The following is a 14,777-nucleotide window of genomic DNA, read 5'->3' as shown; positions in this document are numbered from 1 at the left end:
AAAATACAATGTGTATATAGAATCCCAAGCTGTTTTCAGAAAAAAAACATGAGCACTATTGATATTGTTTTTATATTACATGGTATAATAACACATTTATTAGATAATAATAAAAAGTTGTATGCTGTTTTTGTAGATTTCTTTAAAGCTTTTGATTATTTGGTAAGAGATGTTATTAGGTATAAATTAATTAAATTTGGAGTGAGAGGTAAAATGTTAGATATTATTAGGTCCATGTATGAGAATGTAAGATCAAGAGTAAAATACAATAATACTATTAGTGAAGAGTTTGTATGTTACTTGGGAGTAAGACAAGGCGAATCCCTTTCGCCGTTTTTATTTTCTATGTATTTAAATGATATAGAAAAATATTTTATGTTAAGTGGTTTTGAAGGTATTGACTTAGGTATTTTAAAGATATTTTTATTATTGTACAAATGATATAGTGACTATGTCAAAAACAGAGGAGGGCTTACAAAAAGGATTAGGATTATTAGAAATATATTGTGATAGGTGGAACTTAAGTGTTAACTGAAAAAAGACAAAGGCTTTGATTTTTAAAAAAGGGGGAAGACTAAGAAATAATTTGAATTTTTATAAAAAAGGTCAATATATTGAAACAGTTAAAAAGTTTACATATCTAGGCATTGTTTTTTTCTGTAGGATCTTTTAATATGACTTTTGAAACACTTTCTGGACAAGCATTGAAGGCGTTGTATAAACTTGAAAAAGAGATGATAAGATTTCCTTGTATGTTAGTTAAACATAAACTGGATTTATTTGATAAGCTTATTTTACCAATTCTTAACTATGGATCACAAATATGTGGTTTACTTGATAGTCATTCTATTTGAAAATATACATTAAAAGTATTGTAAGAAGTTGTTAGGAGTTAAAAGACAAACACAAATCAATTTTGTCTATGGTGAACTTGGAAGGACATCTTTTAAAACAATGAGAGCTATTAATGTAATAAAATACTGGTAAAAAGTTGTTCAGTCAAGTAGTACAAAATATGTCAAAGTTGTATATGATCTTATGTGTAGGGATTTAGACTTAACCAAATTCAATGTCCTAGGCTAAGTCTGTTATGATTTTGTTACAATCTTTAGGTTTCAATGAAGTATGGATTAATCAGGGCGTTGGAGATATAAATTTATTTTTAGCAGTAGTAAAACAAAGATTAAAAGATACATTTATACGAAATTGGTATGCAACTTTAATTAAGATTCATCAAGAGCAAGAAGTTATGTATTATTTTGTGATTTTGGTTTTAAATCATATCTGTCAATGGTTAATATTGAAAAAAATAGGAAATCTTTATAACGTTTCAGGACTTCTTCGCATAGATTAAAAGTAGAAACTGGAAGATGGCATCAACCTGACGCAATTCCTTTTAATGAAAGAAAATGTAATATTTGCCTAAAACTAGAAGATGAATTTCATGTATTATTAGTATTTCCACAGTACAATGTTTTCAGAAAACAGCTCATAGATAAATATTTTTGGAAAATTAAAAAATATATCAATATTTATTGAATTGTTAACATCTCAAAATGAAAATATTATAAGAAAATTATCAATGTTTATCTTTAAAATGTTTGAACTAAGAACAGATGTTGAATATTCGTAAATTATAGTAGCTAGGAAGGTAAATGTAATGTTACTTAATTGATATCATTATGCAAAACTTGTGCTTCATTTAAACCATGCTGTAATATGATTTTTCTTATCATATTAAAAAAAAGAATAAAGATCAACAAAGCAAAGGCAACGTTTACAGGACGCCTCCCCCCGACTCACTGACGTAGAACATCAAGAAGGCATCAAACAAAAACCTGGAGTGGACATAAGAGTGAAAGGAGTGGGATATGTAATGTGAAATAATATAAACTAAAACGGGCCCACAAGGGAATTAAAGGGATAAGGACTGTAAGGATGAAAAGATGGGGGAACAATGGGAGAGGGGGGGGGCAATTGAGAAAATAACTACCGCCAACGACACTCCAACAATACAGACATCACAAAACATGTAAACATCCAAAACAAGTAACAATACAGACATGAAAAACACGTGAAAGAACACAGAGGGGTACCAAACTTATGTCTCAAATATACAGTAGATGTTAAATATACGTTTTATATGTTTAATGACCATGATATTATGTTTCTGTATGTATGTATGTTTGTATGTATGCTGTGTACTCATTGGTATAATACCCACATGTATTTGGATTAAAATCTTGAAATCTTAAAATTTTATGAATACATAGTTAGAAAACCAACCTTAAATATGTAATAAATAAAAAAGATATATAAAAAGTATTTATTTTAATAAAACACTCCACACTTTTAGTGTTATCGTTGTCTTATTAAATTTGTTTTGTTTTATTTTATTTTATTTTTAGCCTGACCTTTTTGTTTTGTAACATAACCTTTATCAACCATTAGTTATCCCAATCATGGTGAGCTGTATAATGAACACAAACTATATTTCGGTTTGGTTTTAATAGTATAACTTGTTGACGTTTTAATTGTATCCGAGCATTTGTAATATTGATATATCGTTATCACCTTATTTCTCTTTTTTTTCGGTTGATGTTCCTTTTTTATGGCATTCATTCAAATGTGTGTTGGCAAATCATTTTTCAAATATGTCATTGAAATTGCATCTATATCAGAAAATAAAATAGCATTTTGAAGTAGAATCGGTAAGAAAAACCAAGGCACTTAAGTTACTCAAATAATAAAAATAAATTAAGACTGCACATGTACAACTGTTTTGCCTCTGTTACATCACTCGGCTCATCAGTTAAAAGAACTATTCTGCGCGTTTTACCAGCTTTCTCAGTTATTTGTTCATGTCTATTAGACCAAGTATCTGCAGCCATCATATATATGCTGTAACATTATATAAGTGGGCTTCTTTTTTATATGTGTTTGTCCTCCGAATGTGTAACCTGTAAATGAAAAAAAACATAACTTCATTAGTTTTTTAATCAATTAATTAATGTCATATAACAAATAAATTGATTAAGTAATAAGAGGAAGAAAAAACAGAATCGCTTGTAATAGTTTCATACTAAAATGCAAAGAAAATGTGTTTTTTGTTGTTGTTGTTTTTTTGTTACAATACATGTCCGAGTAGAATCATGATCTCTTTTTAACTTTAACACGATTTTGCTGGCGGCATTATCATCATAATTATTCTTCTTACCCCTATTCTGGAGGAATAATAATGCTGTAGACGTTAGTGTCGAAAAAGGGGTAGATGGAATTGTAGAATTAGCATTTAGTAGGATGGCATAAGAAGCAGAAATCAAAAATAAAAAGCTTTAGTTGAAGTTGCAGTAAAAGTAGTTTCAGTATAAGCAATAACAATAGCAGTCGTAGTTGCAGTCGGATTGGCAATTTAGCTAGACTTGCTATAATAGTTACAGTAGAAGTTTAAGGAGTCGCATTTGCGGTAATAGTATATTATTAAACTTTTTAGAAAAAGCAGCTGCAGTTTACAATTGCAGTAACAGGCATAGCACGTGTAGTATCCATGGTAGTAAATGTGCAGCAGTTAAAATTGATCATTTTCGGATTAGAACTTAGAACAGCAGTAGCGCTTGCAGTCGTAAAATCAGAAATAGGAAAATAGTCATAACAATAAAAGCAGCCACTGTAGTAAAAGGAACACATATGAAGAAAGTTAGTAGTGCATTGAAATAACCAAATAACAATGTTAAAATTATGATTTAAGGAAAATATGTGATACCTTTGAATATAATATAATAACACAAAATAATAAAAACAAAAGAAAATAGGAACAAACATACTTAATGTAAGAATTCTTTACGCTGTCTATTATATAATCAGATTAGAAAAGAATAGTCAACACAAAACACTTGGGACGATTATAAGCATTTCTTACAAATAAAATACACACATTTTAATATTTAAAGCTGCAACTGCGTTTTTATCGACGCCGTACTCTGCGGTATATCTTAAACATAAACGCATACAAGTTTTAACAAAGATAAATCAAATATGGAAAATGTGTTCAAGAAGTAGAATTAAGCATCGTTTTACTGCCCACGCGGAAGTGGTTTGTTAATTAGAAAAATCATTATTTCTTTATCGTACCAGAACCTTGCATACTATAATTTGTTTCAACTAATTCGATATATTTTGTATTACATATACACTCATACATTTTCCTCTATTTAATTAATAAATTAAATATCATCATAAATTAGCGATTTGTAAATAAATACAACTTTTTAGTTCTAGAAAAAAATAGTATAATTTTATGTAGCTTGATGCAGAAATTATATTTATTATTATTTTTTAAAAGCAATGATTAAGCAGCATTTTCCATAAATTGACAGTCTAGCTTGCCAGCTTATTTATTTGCGGCATAATTGGCATGAAAGATCTTGACTGGACCTGTGCTACTTAATATAATCTTAATTTTTTAAAAGTCGACATTATGATAACGGATTCATGAGTTTTGATGTTTGGCTTTGCCATCTTCAAATATGTTATTTTTGAGTTTATCTTCTTACTTTTATTATCTACTTGACTAAGCCTTTATTATTGTACACATTTGTTCAGAACGGCAATAATTTATCAAATGTCTTTTAAGATTCAGAATTTACTTTGTATTTTTTTTAATTTTCCAATTTTTAATTTTTACTTTTCAAAAAAGTAGAAGTGTTGTTTTTCTCTTAGAACTATTTGCTTGACAGTTAAAGCCCTACTTAAAATATTATCAATTTCTCTTGGAATATTTTATTATGTTCAATTAAAATAGGCATGTGCGTTAAATAACAGAAACATTCTATGACAGCTTAATCACGAATCGACAATACTTTCATGGAAGAATCATTATGGTACTGTTTTAAAACGTACTCAAACGTGTTTTGATATAGACGTATGTCCTATGTCGCTATATCGTTCAATACTTAAAAGGTCATCAAACATTACAACGGCAATAAAGCATCCATACATTACCACATTGCGATTGTTGCCCTATATTATCTCAATAACAGTGCCGACATACATAGAAAATCAACGATGTCTCTATTTGCTACAACATTAATAATGTTGCCGAACATTTCAGCATGAATTATGCCGCCATAATTGCATCATTCTTATTATAGCCATGCATTTCATCATTAATTGTATAACCGTATGTATACCTTACAACATAAATAGTGTTGGCATAAACAACACCAATAAAAGTGCTGCCATATAAGTATACAACATACAACTTTTACGTATTCAACATACTCTTTTCCCAGTCATTTGTATAATATTCTGATTTTTAATTCAAAATCGTGCTTAAAACTAGGTGCAATTGTTGAGTTAGTTTTACATATTATAACTTTAAAGATCATATCGAAAGAATTGGATAATAAATATCCTTATAAAGTAACGTTATGTTTATTGTTTTAACTTGACTACAAATATACTTAAACACATCAATACAGATGAAACCTTACAAAATTAATAAATTGTCATATTGTCATTATTTCTGTTTTTATACGGCGTTGCTGTTGACATACAGTGTGAATTGCTAAAATGTTCAAAACCAATAAAACATACGCCCAAAAAACAATTAGACAGGACTGATTTTAAGAAAATATGAATGCTAGAGGCATTTTATAGTACAAGAAATATCTTGAGTGTTTTAACCTAACTCGGGTATGCTGAAGACGATGAGGGTGGATACCAAGAAAATAAAATTGACCTTGACCTTCAAAAGGTCAATTCAAAATGGTCGCTTAGAAATACTAAAATAGTTCATTAAAACTATGATACAATATGATGCAATTAATTATTCTTGTCAAAATCAAATGATTATTCAATATTCTCTAAGTTTATACAATTATTAGGTTAACCAATAACAAATTTCTAGTAATATATAAGGTTAACACGTAAAAATCATCCAAAAACTAGGTCATAAAGGTCATATATAATTTTATTCCGCAAAGCATGATTATTATTATCATTTAAGCTAAAACTACATTTCGTTATTAAACTAATATCATATTTAAGAATTTACTGAATGAATTTGATACTGAAGCTTTGAAAGAACTTTACTGTGTTATGCAATAAAGCTCTCAATATCGTTTTATATGTATATTTCACATCACACTCGTGAATTGAGTGCCCATTTGTTACATATGTACACATGCCTGTATTTGTCACAGTCTGAAGCATTTGTTTGGATAAGTCGTTTAGTCTTTCAATATGTTGTTTTCTGATTTTTGTTTACTGCTCAAGAATGTTATAAAGGCTATGTCAGTCTTAGAAATAAACGATTAAAGGGCAGATTGAAATAATTTCAATTATTAGCATTTCCAGAAACTCTAGAAATCCGGGATTTCGAAAAAAACAATCGTAAAAAAAACTTATTCCTGAACAAAAGAGCTTCTCTTAAAAGAGATATTCAATATATTGTTTACCCAGTAGGAGCCCACACACTGGATTCAATGTTTGCATATGAAGAAAGTAGTTTAATTCTATATAAAGCTAACACGAAAAAAATGGCGGATGGCGTGCACAGTAGGGGTCCCCTTTTGAGGTTTTTTGACTTTTAATTTGTTATCATGTATGCATTTTGAATGGCTTATGGGGAGAAATGGTTGAATCTTGATAATTGTATTTGTCGCTACCCAGGAACAGCAACAATAACAAAACATCTAGGTAAGGTAATGTTTACCTGTGACTTGTAAGAAAATTAGGATAGACTGGGTTGGAGATTACTTAGGAGACATTATATTTTATTTTAGGGTTTTTAGGGTTTTTATGGATTCCACTGCAAAACAATAAGGCTATGAGCGTATCATGCCATAATCTCATTGACTTTGAACCTAGTTTGGTTAAGACTATCGGTCATTTGAACTTTGGAAATAAAATAGCAAACGCAACTGTAACGCTTTCATTTTCAAATCCCACAAGAATCAGCTAAAACGCAATTGAGAGCCTTGTGAATATTTAAAGATTTGGGCAAACAGGTTATATGCTTCAGATGAGAAAGTTGTTAGCATTTATTAGCCTGGCTTGTTTATAAACAAGTGTATTAGGACAAGTTAATCTATTACGGGTGGCTTGAAAAATTAACAGTAGTGATCCCAAAACAATCAATGAAGCCAACTCATCGGTCAGTAAATACCAACAGGACTATTTGTCAATTTTTTTTTTGGGGGGGGGGGTAAATGCAGAAAATGTATGGTGGTTAGGGAGTAGGGTGTTAAGAACTGATAAGCAATCATACGGTCATACCAGTCTTCTGATAACTCTCCTACAACTTTTATATGGGAAGCTCGCTCTCAGATTAGATAATGTTTCCGTTGATGCTGAGTGTCTTGTGGACTTAGGTTAAGTGATAGTGATGGTTATGGTAGCTATAGGAAGGTCTATGTCCCAGTGAGTAATGGTGGGGGAAGAGAATTCAAGAGTGGCTCAACCTCTGACCATTTAGTTATGTTGGGAGTAAGGATAACTGCAAGAAAAGCCGTGCCTGAATTATATAAGTATACCCAGTGATTTAGTGGATCATTACCTTTAGAAACAAATTACTCAAATGTTATTTCACTTATGGATAATCAGAACTTGGGCAAATTACTTTAAAAAGTAAGTGATTAAGTCTTATTCTTTTACAACAGTTGCAATGAATTACTCTTAACTTTTCTCCAGGGATTGACAGAGTAACATTATTTTTGCATGGGCAATTATGATAACTTCTAATTACTTTCTATTGTCTCGTTTTAGATTTGCATAGACCTAGTATAAGTGTAAAAATACAAAGCAAACTATTTTATTTGAATTCGGTACGTATGTATATGCAATTCATGTAGCAGTAGTATTGTGTTGAAGGGTTACAATTACAAAACTCTTGGGCAATTTTAGTCTGGATATGCATGTTGTAGTTTATCTGTTTGGCTGACATCACAGTAGAACACTTTGTCGTATCCAAATTTGTGCAAGCTTCAAATACAAGTTACTGTTATTTAAAAAAGAAAGCCAAAACGTTTGCATAATATAATGGCCTTTTGTTAATGTTAATTATTCATCAATTGCGTGGTATAGGGTTTCTTGTGAAGAAAATAAAACGAGCATTTAGAAGAATTTGAAGTCATAACTATGACATTTCATTCGATGACAAAGTCACAAGGCGATAAATGTTGATGCCAACGAAAAAAAAAATTTTCTTAGTCTGGCCAAGGGGAGGTTTCTGATTCAATATGAGTTTTATAATTTGCATTATTAATTAACTGTGCAATATTGGGCGCATTAGCACTTGCAATTCAGAGCTGATGCATTTTCTCTATGACATTCTGGATAGAAAACTCAGCCATTATGAAAAAAACACATCCATTACGAGAAAAGTCGACCGTTTTAAGATTCAGACATTCTGACTGACTGTTTGACATGGCCATTATGAAGCTCACGCTAAACATTGAAAAATCCGATGCCATCGCGTTATATATAATAATTAAAGGTTTTCATAATTAAACTCTTATTTAGCTTGAATTCTTTGGCTTTATGACAATGTCATTATGAAAACAAACTCCAATCATTGACATTATAGTAACACAGCTTTTCCCTAATGTTGTTGCTTATGGGTCAATAAATAAAATTTGTAAGTCGCTGGATAGGGCCTTTTAACTGGGATCAAAATATAATCCTTCAGATATGTATATTCAAATGATGCATTAGTCTCAAGAGGAAGCCTCATTCACTGACATCTGACTTAGAAACCAGTGCATGCATGGGAGGATATGGTTGTTTGACAGTTATAACAAATCCTTTAGTGAAGCAAAATTAAATCTAAGCTGTTATATAAGTGTTATTGGTTTTAAATACTTAATATTTTCTGAATTTCAATATCGCAATAAGTGAATTGCATTGGGCAGCTCTGAGGAGTAAGAGTAAACTATTTAGAAATTTCTCAGGCGGTTACTCAAGTTTAAAAAATATTATGTTTAAAAACCTTGTTGAAAGAAATACTGGCATATAGTGCTGTGCAAATATAAGTAGGAATCTGAGTAGCCACTTTATATGCTTGCATAGAGTGCCAGATAAAATACACGAAAGCTCTATATATTTAGCCAATAGGACAGGGAAGAGTGTAGTGTTCGCTGCGAAAACCCTTAATATTGTGATGGTTCAAAGGAGTAGGGACTTTCTAGAAATTTTACATTCTAGTCTCTTATGTTTAAATGCCTTAGAATATTTAGTACTATCTGTCATATTACTTCGATATTACTATTATATTGGCCTATAGAAAAATGTCCGCCATCTTGGATTTTTCGACCATATTGGATTGTTGTTTGTTTTTAATTATGTTTTGGTGTCTAATTTGTTTTTACCTAAACATGCTTTGTGTCGAATTTCAGGCTTTTTCTATCTTTAAAAGTTTTATTTGATATATCATCCATTTATGATAAAGAATTTTGCGGTTCCTATATTGGCCTTAAGAAAACGTCCTCCATCTTGGATTTTGTGCGGCCATATTGGATTGGCTTTTTTAAAATTCTGTTTTGGTGTCTAATTTGTTTTCACCTAAGCATGCTTTGTGAGAAATTTCAGGCTTTTCCTTTCATTAAAGTTGTATTTGATATATCATCCATTTATGATAAAGAAATTTGGCGGCCATTTTAGTGGTCATTTTAAATGGCCATTTCAATGGTCAAGATCAAGTTTTTCAGTTTGGTATCTACCTTTATCGGATTCAGCATACCTTAAATAGGTAAAATACACCAAGATACCGCTTGTACTACAAAATGCCTCTAGCATCTTATAGAGAGCCAAATTCTCAAAATCAGTCCTGTCTAAATGTTTATTTAAATTTGACAATATTATTTTAAGTGCTGTGACAAACGGTGTAGAGCATGCATTACCTGAACATAGCCGGGGCGCGAAGATGCGATCAAATCTTACAATCAGAAGGGACAAAAAACGTGTGGAAGAAGCCACTTTGCAAAAATTATAATAATAATGACAATAAAAAGGTGAAAGGCCAATGCATTATACACTAGAAAAAATATTGATGTTCAGAGAAGTATTTAAACCGTGGCGTAAGTGCATCAATTAAATGAAATGAAACGAACAAAAATTGTTTCAGACGAAAGTCTAAATGCTAAGGAGTGTTAAACCCTTTGCCATGATTAATGTAGTTGATGTAAAGGAAAACTTTTCTTCAGATTTTGAATAAAATCCGTATTGTAATATAAAAAGATAGACCCTTAGTAATTATAATTATTTTAAATGCACATTTTAATTTCAAAGGCGGTCTGATCATTTAGGTGGCCATTGTTACTATTTTATCGTTCGACGTAAATTTAATGGGGTATAACCATGAGGAATATTATACTGAACACGCTGACTGTTTATTTTTATTAAAATATTTGCCTTGCAATTGGAATAGATCCCACAAGACATAATGGTAAGAAGGTTTTAATAAAAAAAGTAACAATATATTTTGTCTATTCCTTTTTTAAGTGATTTAACCATAGTTTCATCTTTTTAAATCTTCTGACTTTTCTGTCGTGACCTCGTATCCAATAATTGTGCACAACTACAACCACAGCCCGGTCTTCGTCTGAAAATTTATCAACAAAAAAAACAACACTTTTCCCGACGGGAAATATTTTCTGTCCAAACCCTTGATGTCTATCTAAAGTGAGTTAAATAATCTGTTAAATACTTTTTGAATTACTTTAGGTGTTTCCTGTTATACATCTTGCCACTTTTTGACAAATTCTAAAGTGTTCTGATTACTTTGTATGGCCAAAACTCCGGTGTAGCGTGAGATTCGCCAGACCCGTGAAAAATGTAAGATCTTACGAATCTCACGGGAGGGTCGTGAAAAATGTCAGACGTGAGAAACGTTTGACTTTTTTAGTGGAGAACTTTTCCTGTTGCAATTAAATTAAATACTGTCAATATTTCATTGCATCAATAAAGTACTGGTTAAAGCGAAGGAGTTTGTCTGTTTTTACGAGTAAATAATAACAATTTTAATCAATGTTCGGCTTTAAAATAGCCGCTTGGATGTTCATGATTTTCTTCAAATTAATTTGGATTTATATATTTTGCATAATATGAAGTAAATATGAAGTAACTAATGGACCACTCCTTATGTTTTTAAAAATAAAAAAATACAGTAGTGAATGTTGCTGTCCATCTATGAGTGAATTACACAAATGCCGAGTAGTAATTTGAAATCATCTTGTTCGGCTCTAAATGAACTCGATCGAGGCGATCATCTCGGCCACGATCTTACTGTATCCGTTCAAATAATCCTTATGATATGTTAAGAAATTATCAACAGAAGTTTTATAATAAATAATAACACCAGCAGGTATTAATTAATTTCACATAGGGTAATACTTGAACCCTCACTTTTCTTAGGCTGGTGCTTTAAACCTATAGAAACCTTTTACCACAGACACTTGGTGTGCCTTTAAAATCCAAATAAAATGTATCTGTCAATCTCAGCACATGTACAGTACTGATCATATATGTAAAAAAAAAAACTTAATATAAGCCGTTTTGAAAACAAAACATATTTCAAGGTCTATAATAATACACACACACGAGCTCCACATCCCAAGTGTCTGTGTTTTTTACCTGCACTGTGTTGTCCTATCAACTTACATGCTAGAGGATCTTTCGTTTTAGCAGAGGAAACTGTACATTTGGTGGCAGTCAATAGACAGGGTCCCTACAGATTCTTTCAAGCATCACTGGTTGCAGAATACACTATTGCAGGAATGAGTGGGTACCAAATTTATTTTAAGCACCAAACTATAATCTTACAGCAATGCTACACCAATAAATCAAAGTTCCTGGCAAGATTCAAACACAACCATAGTTAGGTCAAGTATTAGTTAGCTGCTTGAACCTTTTATATTTCCAAATAATGCAAAACCCAACAAAAACATGTTTAAATCATAAACATGATCTATAGACTTGTAATCAAATTTTCACTTGTCAAGTCATTATAGTCAGGTAATAAACATAGATTATAACTGAAGAAAAAGAGGATAGACAAGTTTTTCTATAAATATATTTATTTTCATTGAGTGGTATGAACATAAATATTTCATGAGTGGCGGTAGCCACGAGTGAAACATGGTAATTTTCATACTATACAAGCTGTATTTATAGAAAATACTTAAATTAACTTGTTTATTATATGCATTTCTCTTCTTTGACAACACAATATGAAAGAGTTTTATTTGGCAGAAAGTAGTCTGGCAAGACACCGGTGAAAATATTGAAAATATACTTCACTGCAGTGATTTTTTTTGCAGTGAAAATAAGGAAATAAAAATAAGCATTTGATTTCATCAATATTTGTCATCATTTTATTTATAAGTATATAATAAAGAAACATAACCCATCCACTGAGACCTGGAAATACCATATTTCCAGCTTGGAAAGGAATGCACATCTTATCTTCGAAATGGTCTTTTATATTTGTTTCTGCCGGGTACTTACATACCAGTCGAATACCAAAATTAAAAAAAATACCAAGATTCTTTCATATATATCGAAACACAAATCAGCAAAACAGTTGTACAAAAATGAATTTTATCAATAATCAATTTATTAATTATAAGTAGGTAATTTTACTGTTTACTATCTTTATGGGGGGATATAGTGGGTTTATAATGAAACTGACACTGGAGAAGTCATATGGCAAGTTTCAACCTGAACTGGAGTGAAGAAGGAAGATACACTTAGATATCATTTCTGGCTTTCACCAGAATAAAACTTATAAGTATATTTATCAGTATTTGTCCTAGATGCTAACTGCTTGCTAGATAGTCTCATATTAGAGTTTTTTTTCAGTATCAGATCTGAATTATTCATGCTAGAGGTTTAAACATGTGACAACAACAATTTCTTGCATATCAGACAGGAAAATCTACTGCTTGCACTCCTGGCTTTAAAGGGAATATTTAGCTCTCGGGTAACTGTTTACAGAAAACTCTGCAGAGCATATTTCCAAAAACAATTATGCTTAAGCTAGATGTTCAGGGGCCGTATTCACAACTGATCTTAAGTTATTTCTTAAGTTAAAACATAAGTTGAAAAAAAAATCTTAGCTAAGAATTTTTTTTATCTTAAGCTTAAGTCATATTCCGAAAGTTACTTAAGTAAAAATTAGCCAAGATTGTTCTTAAGTTTTAGAAATATCTTAAGCAGTAAATATTTCACTTAAAAAAAATCTTAAGTTGGTTGCTAATGAAAGAGGGGTTTTCTGTTACTAAAAATAGTAACGGAAGTGCTTTTCAATGTCTAAAATTAGAACCGGGTGTTTATACGCTGTCAAAACCAGCTGAAAACATGTCAAAGTACCATATAAAACTAAAAGATGTAGATTATGTGGAAGGGATGGCAACATGAATTATAAAATGAAAATCTATATCTAAGTTTAAAACTATTTTAAGTTTTATAGCCTAAAATGGGAATCAATTTGGGGGAAATGGATACTCCATTTATGTTACTTGTCAAGGCCATGGCCTATGTATTGGCAAAACTCAATAGCACATATGAGCCGCGTCACGACAAAACCAACATAATGGGTTTGCGACCATTATGGCTCCAGACCAGCCTGCGCATCCACACAGTCTCATCTGGATCCCTGCTGTTCACTTAAAAAACCCTATAACAAGTAGAGAAACTGGTAGCGAACAGCATGAATCCTGATTAGACTGTGCGGATGCGCAGGCTGGTCTGGATCCATGCTGTTTGCAAACGCATAACGTTGGTTTTGTCGTGACGCGGCTCATATAAGATGACTGAACTTGATGGGGTAGGCTAGCCATTACATAGCTTGAATCTTAAAGGATAACAAAAATAAATAATAGAGGGGGGGCAGAAGAGGCCTCAGTGAAGTGACTTGCTAAAATTTGTATAAATAAGTGTATGAAGCCCATGGTAAAGGTAGAACTTATTTATGCATGGAAAGTTTAACCTAGTACAGACAGATGGCTTAAATTTCATTTTTTTTCATTGAAATGTTGCGATAAAAGTTCTTTTAAAATAATACAAAAAGAAGGCATTTAAATTACATGTCATGCTTTTCAGCTGTTCTGCTTCTAAATGATAAATCATCTAGTGTGTAAACAAGTCACAGGTTGTTTTTTTTATTATTTATTCCCTTTTAATTGCATTATCAAATGTAAAACTTTACATGAACAGTTTTTTTTGACATCATACATACATGTTAGAAGAAAATACATATTTCAGAAGCTATGACCAAGTATATAGCCTATGCTTTCTATTTTTGACATTATGATAGTGCTTGCACTGCAGATTAATGTTTTTAGACATACTGAAAGCTGCCGGCATAGTAGTTTAGAACATTAAGAGGTATGCAAGCTTATATGAGCTGTGTCATGACAAAACCAACATAATGGGTTTGCGACCAGCATGGATCCAGACCAGCCTGCGCATCCGCGCAGTCTGATCAGAATCCATGCTGTTCGCTATCAGTTTCTTTACTTGTTATAGGGTCTGTAAGCGAACAGCATGGATCCTGATCAGACTGCGCGGATGCAAACCCATTCAGTGATTTTCCTACTTCTATAACAGACTCCGAAAAAAGGCCTCTTCCCAATTGAAATTTTCTTTAAAATCATGCAGTTTTCCCAAAAATCTCAACTTAAAGCAGCTTTTTTTATTTCCCAAATCAGTAATTTTAGCGACAATTTTTCCCAAAATCAAGAGGCCAAGGCCTCTTCCCAATTAAGTGAGAAAAATCA

This window comes from Ruditapes philippinarum, unplaced genomic scaffold (genome assembly GCF_026571515.1).
Source record: "Ruditapes philippinarum isolate M1 unplaced genomic scaffold, ASM2657151v2 ctg12435_1_1_1_1, whole genome shotgun sequence".
Lineage (NCBI taxonomy): Eukaryota > Metazoa > Mollusca > Bivalvia > Venerida > Veneridae > Ruditapes > Ruditapes philippinarum.
This window is presented reverse-complemented; position numbering follows the sequence as displayed.